The following is a 13,523-nucleotide window of genomic DNA, read 5'->3' as shown; positions in this document are numbered from 1 at the left end:
TATCTATCGGCGGGGCCCTCTAATCTTTCTTCTCTTCTTAGGGCCTGGCTGTCTCTGGTCAGAGCATCTGCTGTGCAGGATTGTGGAGGGAAGTCTGCTGTCTCTTTGTCCTGGAATGTCATAAAAGTGAAAAAAAAAAAGATCTCACTTAATGAGACACTTGCCATGGTCAGGGATTATTTCACTAGTGGGAGCTTTGTGTGGAGGTGAGCTGAGAAGGTAGAGGGAGCACAGATGAAGAGGAAAGGAGGCCCATTTAAGAATGATGGGGAAGGTCAAGGAGAGAGGTCTCCAAGGGGGACAGGCAGGGGCTGCTGAACAGATAAAAGGTTCAGGGAAATGTCTGTCATGGGAGGCTGGCCACTGACTGCCCAACTGCCCAACCTCCGCCTTCCCCTCACTTCTCACTCCTCAGCTTCTTCCCCAATCCCAGGAGCAGCAGGGACTCAAGGCTCCAGGGCAGTTTGCCAGAGGACAGGCAGAGTGGAAGTATCCCGAGCAGTCATGAGGCCTGACCTCTCTGTTCAAACGAGAAAACTTGTCCAAGTCCACGCGGCGAGTTGAAAATAGGGACCTATGTAGAATCAAGGTCCCAAGCAACAAATTTGGCAAGCATTAACAGAGCACCTACTATTCACCAGGCTCTGTGCTGGGCAGTGGAGCTTCCAGGAGGAAACAGAGCCAAGTGAGCGGGATAAACAGCTTTGAACATGGGATTCTGAGCTCCATCAGAAGATCAACCAAGTTTCAAGGCAAAGTAAAGTCTGTCTTGGACACGTAAGAACTGAGAAATAATGAAATGACAATTTCCCTGCGCTGAAGCAAGACAGGTGACTTCAGATCGAAAATGGTCCCAGGACTTGAGCACGGGTAATGAAAAAAAGAAAGGAGCAAACAAAATCTCAAGCCTCAGCACACAGTGGTGATGTTTCAAACTTGCAAAAGCAAAGCAAACTGAAAGTTTTCATAAATTCTCATTGCAAGATCGGAAATAGGAAGACGGTAGAATAATGTCTTCGAAACCTAAGAGAAACAGCTTTGAACATGGGATTCTGAGCTCCATCAGAAGATCAACCAAGTTTCAAGGCAAAGTAAAGTCTGTCTTGGACACGTAAGAACTGAGAATTTATTTCCCACTCATCCGTATCAGAAATAATTAGAGGTGGTATTCCAGTAAAACAGAGGAATCAGAGGAAGGGGACAGCGTCCATGCAAGACATGGCGGCGGCCCAGCGGGAGCCAGCGGGGAGGGAGCGAACTGCGGGGCAGGGAAGAGGGGCAAGCAGTACATGTGGGGGCTCTCAGAAGATTCTCCTGCAGCGGCCAAGCTGTAATGACAGACAGTTCCGTTTCCTTTCCCTTGGTCAAATCACACTATTTAGTTCTGTGGTTGGATAATATTTCTATCTTACGATCAACCTATAGTTGGAACGCAAAGGGAACTACAGTGATAGACTGTAGATCTTCTAAATCTGTAAAGCTACTATTATACTAAATATATATCACGTAGAGTTCATTATATATAATACTATGTGCTACACAGTATATGCCATGTAATATATAAACACACTAAATTCTATAGAATACTATATAATAAACATAGTGTCAAATATGGTTTAATAAAAATTATCAAACTAATCCAAATTGGAAGGGGAGAATGTGTGCTAATTTTCCCGGCTCTCGTAGCAAGGAGTGAATAGATAAATACAGAAGTTAAGAAAGAGGGATTTAAGTATATTATATAACATAGTAAACACCAGCCACCAAATAACTAAAATCAGAGATTGTTCATTGTCGTTGACTTTGGGTCATTTGGACCTTGTGGGTAGAGGTAGGGGAAAGAAGGGACCCTTTTCATTCTATTTTATATCTTACACTGTTTTTCCCTCACGTACATACTTTACTTCTAATTTTAAAAATACCTAAAATCAATAATGAAATGTCCACAGAAGAGAATACTATGCATCGGTTAAAAACAATGGAGTCAATCTATTTTGACCTGGAAAGCTGCCCATTACATAGGCTAGGTTAAAAAAGCAAGTTTTTAGAACAATAACTAAAACATAATATTTAACTGTGGTTCGCCTAAGCACCGGAACCGGGAGGATATAGTCCCTTTCTGTGTTCTCCGCCCTATGCCAAGGGGCCTGCTTTCGGAAGTCTTCCTTGTCTCAGATTTTTATAAGATGCCTCTCTGGTTTTGCCACAGGGAAGAGCTATTTTATGTATGTTTCAAGTAACAAATGTCAGTTTTTGACAATACATGGTCAGTCCCAAGACTGGCCTGGATGAAGCTGCTTGAGATGAAAGCCTTCCACGCAGATAAGGGGCTGAGAGGAAGCTTCTAGGGAAGGAGCATCTGAGCCTTACAGATGTCAAGCCTGAAAGGCACCTCGGAGAGCGCCTGGCCCACCTCCTTCACTTTACAGATAAAGGACATAGGTGGGGCCTGAGAAAAGGTCACTCCATTGAAGTTGTGTCCAGAAAAGAGAAGTGGGCTGTTGAAAGTCAGAGTCGGGAGCCAGCCAGCCCACGACCGGTGGAAAGCTGGAACGGAAGCCTGAGGCCAAGGTTCTGCCGAGAATTCTATAGGGAGATGGCAGGGGTGTGTGGGAGGGGGTGGGAGGTCCCCTTCAGGAGCTGCTCAGGGTGCAGATGGCTTGACTTGGAGGGGAGACCTGGCAGAATCAGACCAGATCGCCCTTCCTTAGTGTCCCCCGTAGCTGGAAAGACAGCTCTAATGCGGGCAGGAGGAAGCGTGTTGGGGGTCCTGGGGAGGGGCGTGGTGAGGAGCTGACATTCACAGGGCATTTATCAAGGGCCAGCTGCTGGATGAGGTGCTTTCTCGTACATTATCTCATTTAATTCTCAAAGAAGCCTTCTAAGGTAAATACCATTATCCCAATTGCATAAAGACGATGCTAGTCAGAAAACTTAAGTTACTTAACTTGCCCCAAATCTTATAGCCAATGAATAGCAGAGCTAGAATTTGAATCTGAGTGTGTCTGGTTCCAAAGTGCTGGCCCAAGAGATCAGAGGGCTTCATGAAATATAGGTTAGCCAATTATAAGAGGAGAAACATCCTTCCCAAACTGCGATACAACTAATCCTGCTCCCTTCCTGAGCCCCGCCGGTGTGATCAGTCCCTCTACCCAGTCCACGAGGATCCAGGCACTCCGGCTGACTCCGGCAGACTAGGATTTACGCTTCCCCAACAGGGCTCTGAAAATTCCCACCTCGGAGGGTACGAGTGCAGGGAAGAGGAGGGAAGCTGGAGTCCCGAATTCTAGGTTTCGAGGCGCTCAGCCGCACACCTGTCCACCACCAACCTCAAGGGCACGCTGATGGCTCTTGCGGGCCCCTCCGATGCTGCCCCCCCAGCCTCCCCCTGTGTCTCCCTAGGTACCTCTGCCTCCACCGAGCCTCTGACTGCAGGGGGAGGCAGGCAAGCCCAGGAGAGTATGTCAGTTAGGGTTTGTCGTTGACACGTGGAGATCATTAACGAGGCTTATTTTTAAAATTGTAATTGCAAAATGTAAATGCTCCCCAAACTGATGTGTAATTGCTACCCCCTCCGCCCCAGCCCTTCCCCTCTGGTGCCAGCTTTGCAAGGAGAGAATTAGAAAATAAAAAGGGGGTGGATTATGTAAGCAAAACGATTTTAAAAAAAGAGAGCGAGAGAGCTAAGAATTTAAGCGAGACAGCTGGTGGTTCCTCTGATTGCCACACTTCCAGCGTTAGCTGCAAAAATTGTCCTTGCCGACTGCACCGATCCCAGCAACGGGGTCAGCTGTGTTTAGTGCCTGGAATGGACCAGACTGGCACTCAGCAAGAGAGTCCGCTGGGCCGTGGGGGGGTGGGGTGGAGGGAGGGGGAGGGGGAGGTCAGGGGGCCATGTGAGGTCGCCTCTATGTCATCCATGGAAACTTTCCCTCCTATGGAAAGACACAGCCTCGGCAGGCGTTAGCAGTCCCTCAACCCGTTTCCATCCTTCCCTTTATTCTAGCATGTCTAGAATAAATAGGCATGGTCTGGCCTGTTTGGACTCGAGCATCTGCAGCCTTGGCGTGGAGAGAAATAGGACTCTACCGAGTAGTTCAGCAAGAAGCAGCTCAGTGCGATTGCCAGGCCCTGAGAAAGCCACTGGACTTGGCGACAACACCTGTCCGCCCTGGTTCACCGGGAGTCTCTAACCCTGTCCCTTTCTCTCTCTCTCTCTCTCTCTCTCTCCTTTTTTTTTTTAACCATCTCCCCATCTTCTTTAAACCCTCACCACAACTATGGTCTGCAGAGATCTCCCTTTCACATTGCTGTGCACACAGGCTCCGAAGGGTGTTGAAGAGATTGTCAGCCTGTCCCTGAAATGGGCATCGCCGAACCCACACTTAGGGTGAAGCCTTGAGCTCCCTACGTGTGCCTTTTTCTCTTTTCCTCTGGCTTTTACCTCTAGGAGCCACAGCATGCTTCAGCATGCTCCCCACCCCTTCATACACCTAAAACACAGAGCTCCCCAAATGGCCAGAAGGCATAGGAACCAGGACAAGTACTGGGGGCCAGTTCTGCTGGTATGCTCCTCTGGAACACCTGCGGCCTTGCTAACTTGGGGAGCTGGCCCCAGGAACGTTCGCCTTTCTGGTTCACTGTCCCCTCTCCCTCTCTCCAGGGAAACCAGCTTTTGTGAGGAATTGGGCAATGATGACTGCCCCCAAAATGAAGGCTGATGACCTGCAAGGTCACGGCAGGCCTGAGACAGCAGGGAAACTTAACAAAAGTCCTGGGCAGCGTCCTTTGGGGTTGGGGCCCAATCTCACCATAACAGATCCGGCCCTTATCACGGCATAGTGGAAAGAAAGAAGGGTTGTTTTGGATAACTGGATTTCTAAATCCCTGCCTATACTGATACTTAATGTCTTTGAGATCATGAAGTTACTTAAGGGGATTTAAAAATCCCTATCTGATAAGAGGATTAAAGCAGATTCTCCATTCAAAATGCCTTACACATTCTAACAAACTATTTCTCAGAGTTCATCAGAAACACCTGGGATGCAGTTTCTTCTGTGTTCATCAAAAACACTCGGGGTGCAGATTCCCGGTCTTAACCTCGGCTTAGAAACTCAGACTCTTTGGTGTGAGGCCCAGGTACTGCCTCTTAACAAAGACCCCCCAGGTGAGTCTTAGGTGATAATGCTTGTTCCGGAAGGTTATACAAAGGTTATCATCATCGTGGATGTAAGCAACAGCCCATCCATTGGCATCGGCATCAACAACACTTTATTGTTCCCAGACTACGGAGAAGAAAAGAGGGGCACAGGGGTGAGACACAGCTCTGGCCCTGTCCTCAAGGAGCTGAGGAGGAAGGACATGAGAAAAATAATACAGTATTGGGGGTTTCCAGCTTGTATACGCTAAGTGCCAGCTAATGTGATGGCTGCTTCTCGAGGTTTTCAGAAGAAAAGATCATCTGCCTGGAGGGTTTCACTCTGTGTTTAAGGATGGAGAAGCATCTCTTACTGTTCGGGTGATCCTGGCGGACTCGAGGATGGCCCTCAGGAGACTCACTCCCTCTTCTCACTCCCAGCTGGGCCAGAAATTCTTCCTGTCAGCTAGCGCCAAAGCACCTGTAGAAAAAAGGGCAGAGCAGCTCTCAGAAGGGACTAGAGGCCCCGGTGATCAGAGAACAAGGGGGCACCTGCTCTGGCTCTGAGGGATATATGCCATCTGCTCTAGGGACCCCCCCCCCCCCCGCCATATTTACGATGTCAATCTCTCTCCTCGGTGTGGCTGCTCAGGCCCACTGAGCCATTCGAGAGCCCAAATCCTCGTCACACAGTTGCAAGTGCCCTGTGGTCACCTGTCTGGTTTCCTGATATCAGTTGTATACATGGCCCTCTCTCCCCCAAAGTGTGGACGGGTCTCTGAGGGATTCTGGGCCCTGGGTAGGGCAGGGCTTCTTGTTTTAAACTGTAGGAAACTCAAAGGAAGGATAGCAGTCACATCTGTTCAGCTGTGCGGCTGAGTCTCAGATCCTTTTCCAAGGGCAGGCTTTGGCTGGGGGTCTGGGGAGACGTTAATGGGTGGGGGAAAGGGGGTCTGTGGGCAGCAGGGAGGAAGAGTCAGGAGGGCACTGGACCCCAAGCAGAGACTGGTAGTGAAGGACAGCCTTGGCCTAAAGTCGGCTTTGGCTGGACTACTTACTGATTTATTTTTAGATCGAAGGGAATTCTTTTGGTTCTCAATATTTGAAATAAACCAAGACATTCAGAAACGGAGGTCGGTGGTCTGCACTGTTCTAAGGCCTGGCCTGACACTTCCCAGACACTCACATTACTTTTCTCCTTATGGATCAAGTTGCCAATTTGACCCCAAGGAGGCCGCATTTGGGGCTAGGATGGCAGGATCACAGGAGGGAGGGGGAGGAGGGCGGCTTGATGCCTGGGCTGCATTTTCAGGGCAGCTTCGGGGAGCACTTCCAGCCAAGAGTCCCAGCCTTACAAGCCGAGGTAAATGCATCTTTAACATTCACAGTTCCTTCCTAGTTAACACCATCTTAGTCTCCTTGTAAAAACACATTTGCACCTCAGTAAAGAATGTAATTAACTAGTGACATGACAACAGGAGGAGCTAAACAGTGGCCTGGGCTGGGAGCTGCAGTGGGGAAATGGAAATTTAGACATTTGCCTGAACAAGACTTTCCTGCCTTCCTTCCAGTGTGTGTGTGTGTGTGTGTGTGTGTGTGTGTGTGCGTGCATGCGCACACCAACACAGGCACCACTGGGGGTGAGGGTGGCAGAGACTAAGCATCCGGATCCTGAGGGGGTACGAATTCTCGCCTGCAGGAAAGAGTAAGCTGGGGCATGCCAGGAAGACGGGATGAGCTGAGAGAAGCTTCCAAGATAGGGAGGTTGGTTAATGAATTTCCATTAAAAAAAGCTTACTGGGTTGACACAAACCCTCTGCCCACAACCCAGACTCCTCCGGAGAGGAGCTGAGGAATAGAGACACATTCAAAGCAGCAGGAGGGTCAGGCCCCCCTGGCCAGTGCCAGCCCTGGGACAGCCACACAGAGAGGCCCAAGGGATCAGGACCAACTACGGGAGGATGTGTCCTGAGCACCAGATTACTCTTGTCTCACTCCCCACACCCCAAGCCTGTTTCTCCTCCCTGGGGCCGGGGGTGAATTCTGTGAATGGCTCCCAGTTCTCTGGCCCCCCACCCCCCAGGCAGCAAACCCAGGAGACAGGTCCTATTCTTCCTTCCCTGAGCCCCACCTCATTTCACTCTGCCACCACTTCCCATCCCTTTCCCATCAGGGCAGAAGATGGTCTTCCCTCCTTTCCATGCCCAGTGACACAACCAAGGATGGGCCCTGTCCCTGGCCATGGCTGCCAGGCCCCTCGTCATCCCCACAGTTTGCCCCTCCAGCTTGTCAGCTGCCTCCGCACTGAGCTTCCCCGGCAGATGCCCTCACTCTGCATCCATCCCGGGCCCCATATGAGGCAGGACCCCACTACTCCTGAGGGGTTTGCCGCGGTGTCAGCTCCTTCCCCAGAACTTTCAGTGACTCCCTACTCATCGAAGACACCAACAAGAGTTCACTGATGGCATTTTACCGAGTGCAGCCTTCAAGGTGTCTGCAGTCTGGCTCCAGACTGCCCTGCTGGACTCTCTCTCCATTACCTGCAGGCTCTCTGCCCTCCACCCAAACGCAAGCATTTCCCATTCTCCAAACCTGTCCCACAGCTTCCCACTTCTCCTGCGGCCCCAGTTCTATATTTCTACCTGATAGGACCTTAGCAATTCTTCAGTATTCAACTCAAACATTCTGACTCTTTCCTCTGGAACCACAAGTAATTTTACCTCCTCTGTGTTTCCAATAACATGCTGTTTATCATTCCCTGGAAGCTCTTGCCACATTCTGTTTCATGCTATAGTTATCGTATGCATTTTTCATCTCTTTCCAAACTCTAAGCTCCTCATGGGCAGAGACCCTGTCTTATGCCTGTAATTTTTCAGTTTACAAAGGACTTTCACATGTAATATCTTCTTTAACTCTTAAAGCAACCTATAAAGGTCATTATTTTAATACAACTTAATTTTCATTATCACTACAAAACAATATATGATTAGTACAAAATAGATAAGTAAGAGGGAGAAAACTTAAATTAGTTGTAATCCCACAATACGAAGATAACCACAGTTAATATGTAGAATAAAACTCCTATTTCTTAAAAACAGTATCATACTATATAGACTGTTCTGTAGTCAGCTTTTTATATCTGTAACATATAAACACCTTTGCATATAAGGAAAATATACATTATAATCCTAGCGGTTAAATGACATTCCATTTATGGATGTACTATAATTATTCAGCCAAATTTCCATCATTTGTTGTCTAGATTATTTCCAGTCTTTGCTATTATAAATAATGCCCATTCTTATAGCTGAATTTTGCTCCAGACTTGATCATTGTCTTAGAATAAGCTTCTAGATGTGGAGCTGCCAAATCCAAAGATATGTTCACTTTTAAAAAAATTTTTACGAATTACTTATAGGAAGGTCACGCCAATTTACATCCTATCTGCAATGTATGAGAGATGCCTTTTTCTTTGCCAGGTGGTTGTTCCCATTTTACAGATGTGGATAAGGAGGCTTAGGAAGGTCAGGTACTGGGCTCGCCTCAAACACCAGCCAGCAAGTGGCATGTCTTCTGACTCCAGACATTGACATTTTGCTATTCCAACCTCCCCCCTTGTCTTTGTTCTTGTAGTTCTTACCCATCCAAAGGGAGTACCTGCAGTAGTAAGTGCTGAGTAAATGCTGGGCTCCCAGAAGAAAGCAGGGGTGGATATGCCCTGAGTTGTGGGGTGGGCCGTTCCTGGGAGCTCTGCGGTTGTCAGCCTCCCCTGCCTCATTTCCCAGGTGTCTGGGGCCGAGCTGGCAGACGGAAGCTCTGTTCTTGGGGAGCTTTTTACTCTTCCTTCCTCCCCTCTTCCACCCCTCTGGGCAGGTGCACATTGCTTTAATTTAGCCTCCATGTATTATGAACCTACCATGTACTGAGGTCTGGGCATACAAAGATCACACACACACACACACACACACACACACACACACACACACACACACGCTCTCCCTGGCTTCGAGGTGCTCACAATCTAGATAATAAGGAAATAATTGTACCCTCCAACGTGTGGCTACTGCTGTTTCTGGCTGTCGGCCTCGCTACCCCCTCCTCTGCCCAAGTCCACAGTGTAGGGGTGGGGGAGAGAGAAGGTCTTGGTCGGGGCGTGGAAGCATGGAAGCCCTGCCTGCTGGCTCCTTCAGCCTCTAATTGTGTCCTTTTTTTTTTTTTTTTTAAGGTTTTATTTATTTGTCAGAGAGAGAGAGAGGGAACACAAGCAGGGGAAGCAGCAAGCAGAGGGAGAAGCAGGCTTCCCACCGAGCAGGGAGCCCAATGCGGGGCTCGATCCCAGGACCCTGGGATCATGACCTGAGCCGAAGGCAGATGCTTAACCACTGAGCCCCCCAGGCGCTGCTAATTGTGTCCTTTCTGACTGAGGGGCCGGAGCTCCTTCTCCATGTTCTGGTGCAGCCACAGGCTTTTCCATGTCTGTCTGTCTTTCTGCTCTAGCTCTAGCCCCGCCTCTAGCTGCCACCCCTAAGGGGGCACTGAGGGTCCACAGCCCCTCAGACAGGAACCACATTAGAGACGAGAAGCCGACCCTGCCCCCGCGCAGGCACTACTAAGGACACATCTGAGGGAGGAGGAACCGTCTCAGGTGACAGCCGCATGCCCCCACTCAGGGCACTGCTTCAGGGCTACAAAATACAGATTTCTCCTTTCCTAGAACTGACAACTACCTAGTTCCCAACAGCCTGGAGAAAGGTTCCAGGCAGAAATATCACTTGTAATCTCGGTTCTGTCGCTGTCAGCGACTCCTCTGAGCATAAGGAGGGCAGCGCACATGACAGAAAGCGCTGAGGAGAATGAGGGATCGTCTGGGGTTGGGGGGCGTGGGGAGGAGACAGCCTGAGGGTTGCGCCCCGCCATCCTATCCAGGCGCAGCTCTGGGAGCCCCGCTGTCCCTCCACACTCGCGCCTGCCTTGCCTGAGGGAGGGGCCGGAGCGTCCCTTTTTCCATCTTGGCCAGAGAGACACACCACCCTCCCTCTTGTTGCCCTACGAAATCCCTCCCCTCTAGAGACTAGTGTGTGGCCTGCAACACGACCGGCCCGGTCCCGAGGACTTGGGCTTAATTAACAGGCAGCCTGACAGGCAGGCAGGCAGACAGAAAGAGAGAAAGAGAGAGAGAGAGAGAGAGAGAGAGATGGATGGGAAGACATGGACCCTGGGTGACCCGATGGCCCAGATGTTTCAGGGACAAAGAAGGAGGCAGGAGCTTCATCTTGAAGATGAAGTCCCTTCTGTCCCTGCAAGATCTCCAGGAAATGGAGCAGCCTCTACTCCCGGTTCTCTGGCTCTGGTCGGGCCCTTCCCGGCCTGTCCAGATTTTAAACCAGGGCACCCTCTGACAAGGACGGGCAGGCTTCCCCAGAGAATGCCTTTGCCTGTTTTGCCAACTTGTACTTTTTGCAGATGAACAGGACAGTGGTGAACCCTGGGCCTCTGAAGTCTCTGGCCAGAAGCCCACAGCAAAGGCCCATCTCCTGTCCACTTTGGGAAAGCTGCCCATCCTGTATCTATCCCAGGAGCAAAAAACATCAGAGTCATTGTCTCCTTTGGCCTAAGAGCCTTGAAAGAGCCTGTTCTTGCTCTGGAACCCACCCCAGGGCCTATTCTGGCATGAGGGCAGTGATGGAAGGACCCTTAGGCACCTCCCCAGTGGCAGACAACGGTGAGGGTCTAAGGCTGCTCTCACCTCATTGCGGGGGTGAGAAAGCCAAGGAAGCATGGCAGCTCGTTCAAGGCCGGCCATGGGTTTGCTAGGCGATGTGGGTCAAAACCCTTCACCCTTTGAATTCTGTCCCATCATCACTACCCTCATCGTCAGTCTTCACCATTGTATACCAAAAGCTGGACCTGACAGTGTGGTCTCATTCTCTGACGGCTCTGAATCAGCTGTTGAACTCATCTGTCCCAGCGAAAGCCTCACATATCACTAGAGCGACAAGGCTGGTCTCAAAGAGACCAGATTCCATTCCTCTAGGAAGAGAGGGACTCCTTGGAAGCTAAGATGATTTACAGACTTGTTTATACTGATTCTCCCCTGCTCAAGAATTTATAATGGCTTGCCAGGGCCTAAGAAGGCAATATTTGAATTTCTTAGCTTCCATTTTGTCCCCCATAATCAGCCCAAACCTACCTCTCCTACCAAACCCCCTGGATCTTTCCACCCCAAAGGTATCTCCAGCCAGACTAGACTGCCACTGTCTCACGACCTAGCGCACACCATGTCTGAGCCCTGTGCCCCCGCTGCTAGGCCACGTGCCCTTCTGGGAGGGCCTTTTGCTCCCCCTTCCTCTCTCGTGTCCAGCTCCATCAAGGTCCTGCAGTTACTCGGGTCCCCTTTCCTCAAAGACCAGCTCAAGGCTTGCCTTTCTCTGATCTTCAGCAACTGAATGAAGTCAACCTCTTGCACCCCCGCCCTGTGACTCAGGCTTACTCTATTTTGTGACCTTCTGCTTTCTGTGTTAATCTGCATCTCCTCAATGGCATCATATGTCTTTGAGGACAAGATCTGTGTCTTCTATTTCTTTTATCCCTGCCATCCATACCTAGGTTAGTACTGTGTCCTTGTAGATATGGAAAGTATCACTCCTGTCACATGAAGAGGGACTGCTACTGGAAAATACTAATTCAGATGAATGCTTAATCAGTTCAGTTGAAAGTTTGCTATTTAGTTATCATTATTTATTGCCAAAGGCATTCTAATTCTCTGTATTTCAATGTGTCTCTGAATGAAGAGCTTTTGACCAAACTATGGATTATTTCAGAGGACTCCTGCACTAATATATAATATAAATGAATGCAGAGGGATAGTCCAGCAGAATAGAAGAGGCTTTGAAGTCAGACAAACTTGGATTCAAATCCTAGAGCTCGCTGTTCCTAGCTGTATGACTTCTATAAGTCTTGGTTTTCCTATTTCTGTAAAATGCAAACAATAATCGCTAACTCACAAATTATTTATTAGGAGTTTGTGGTATTACATCACCCATGTGATGTGCCTAGCATATAGTAAAGTATTCAGTCCTGACCCAGACTAGACTTTCATAAATGGTGACTATCGTCATTAATGACAAAGATGGTAATGACAGTTTGCACAGATCTTGTTTGGCCAAATCCTAACCATCCTTCAAGATTCAGCTCTGTAACATTTTCTCTCCATAACCCCCTATCGCACACAGGGTAAGTCATTCCCTCCTTTCTGCTCCCCTAATAACTGGGACCATATCTCTTCTACAATAAAGTTCAAAATTCTTAGCCGTGAAGTCCAGGCTATTGTCTCACTAAATGATGTTATATGCTCCTATAGGTGGCCCTCCCATTACACTCTGAGCTTCCTGAGCAAGGTGATCCTCACATTTGTGCTTCCAGCTCTGGCCCACCATCAGGCTCAATGTGTATTTATTAAATGAGGTAATGAATGGATGAACAGGAATGCCAAAGGCAGTCAAGAGACCTGGGCAGAATCTGACCAGAAACAAATCAGAGATTGGTGATTAGGACTCCATTATGGAGAGCAAATGTCCCTTTCAACACCACTAAGACCAGCCCTTAACTTTTCCAGTGGGATTTCCTTTCTTGGAGAAAACTTCAGACCCACTGGAAACACTCTGAATATCTCTGCAAAGCCCTGCCTGTCTCCCTCCTCCCTTTTTGCTCAGCTGGGCTCAGCCCCTTCTCTGATGACTCCCCTGCAGTTCCTACCCCCAGGGCTCTGACCCTCCAGCCAGTGAGCCCCTGCTCCCTCCTCCAGCCAGCCTGCTGAATGACCCTGGTTCTGAGACAGCCTTCTCAGCCCCAAAAGATCTCTCCAGAAGCAGAAAATAAGTGTACCTTGGCACAAGCTAACCATTTTTGCCCCAACTGGAGTGAACTGCATTTTCCTCCTCTCTAGCTCCTCTACCACACCTGAGCTCAGCAATAGCCTCCTAATGGCCCTCCTAATAGGCCTACTCCATCCTCCTCATGGCTGCTGCAAGGACGGTTCTAGAAGCCTAGAACATCCTCTGTGCTATTCTTTTAGCACTTATCCCACCAGATTGTGGTTGTCTGTCTGCCACTCTGTCTACCCCACTAGATTTTATCATCCTAAACTGAGTCTCAAACCTATATATCTCTGCAGAACCCAATATATATTTTGGACATATTGGGTGTTCAATAAATATTTGTTGAACAAAGGAATTAATAAATGTCTATATTCAGCAGAGGATATGTACACATAACATGCTAATGTCCTTTACAAAGATCTATGGTATCCAGTTTATTATTTAATTCTTGCAACAGCCCTATAAAGTAGGTATTATTAGTCCTGTTTTTTTAAAAGGGGAAACTGAGG

General features: G+C 48.8%; 1 protein-coding gene across 17 annotated transcripts in view; it reads right to left on the bottom strand.

Moving 5' to 3' along the window:
• The window catches only part of PKNOX2 (PBX/knotted 1 homeobox 2), a 303,585-nt gene that overhangs the window by 89,642 nt on the left and 200,420 nt on the right, over positions 1–13,523 (bottom strand). For all 17 annotated transcript variants that reach the window (XM_073903918.1, XM_073903926.1, XM_073903920.1 and 14 more), the window contains one exon: positions 5,512–5,618. The gene's annotated coding sequence lies outside the window, so the exon portion shown is untranslated. The remainder of the gene's footprint in view (positions 1–5,511; positions 5,619–13,523) is intronic.

This window comes from Callorhinus ursinus, unplaced genomic scaffold (genome assembly GCF_003265705.2).
Source record: "Callorhinus ursinus isolate GAN/ISIS: 27379988/994484 unplaced genomic scaffold, GSC_fseal_2.0 scaffold19, whole genome shotgun sequence".
NCBI classification, from domain to species: Eukaryota; Metazoa; Chordata; class Mammalia; order Carnivora; family Otariidae; genus Callorhinus; species Callorhinus ursinus.
The sequence above is the reverse complement of the archived record's forward strand: the minus strand, read 5'-3'. Positions and strand labels throughout refer to the sequence as shown.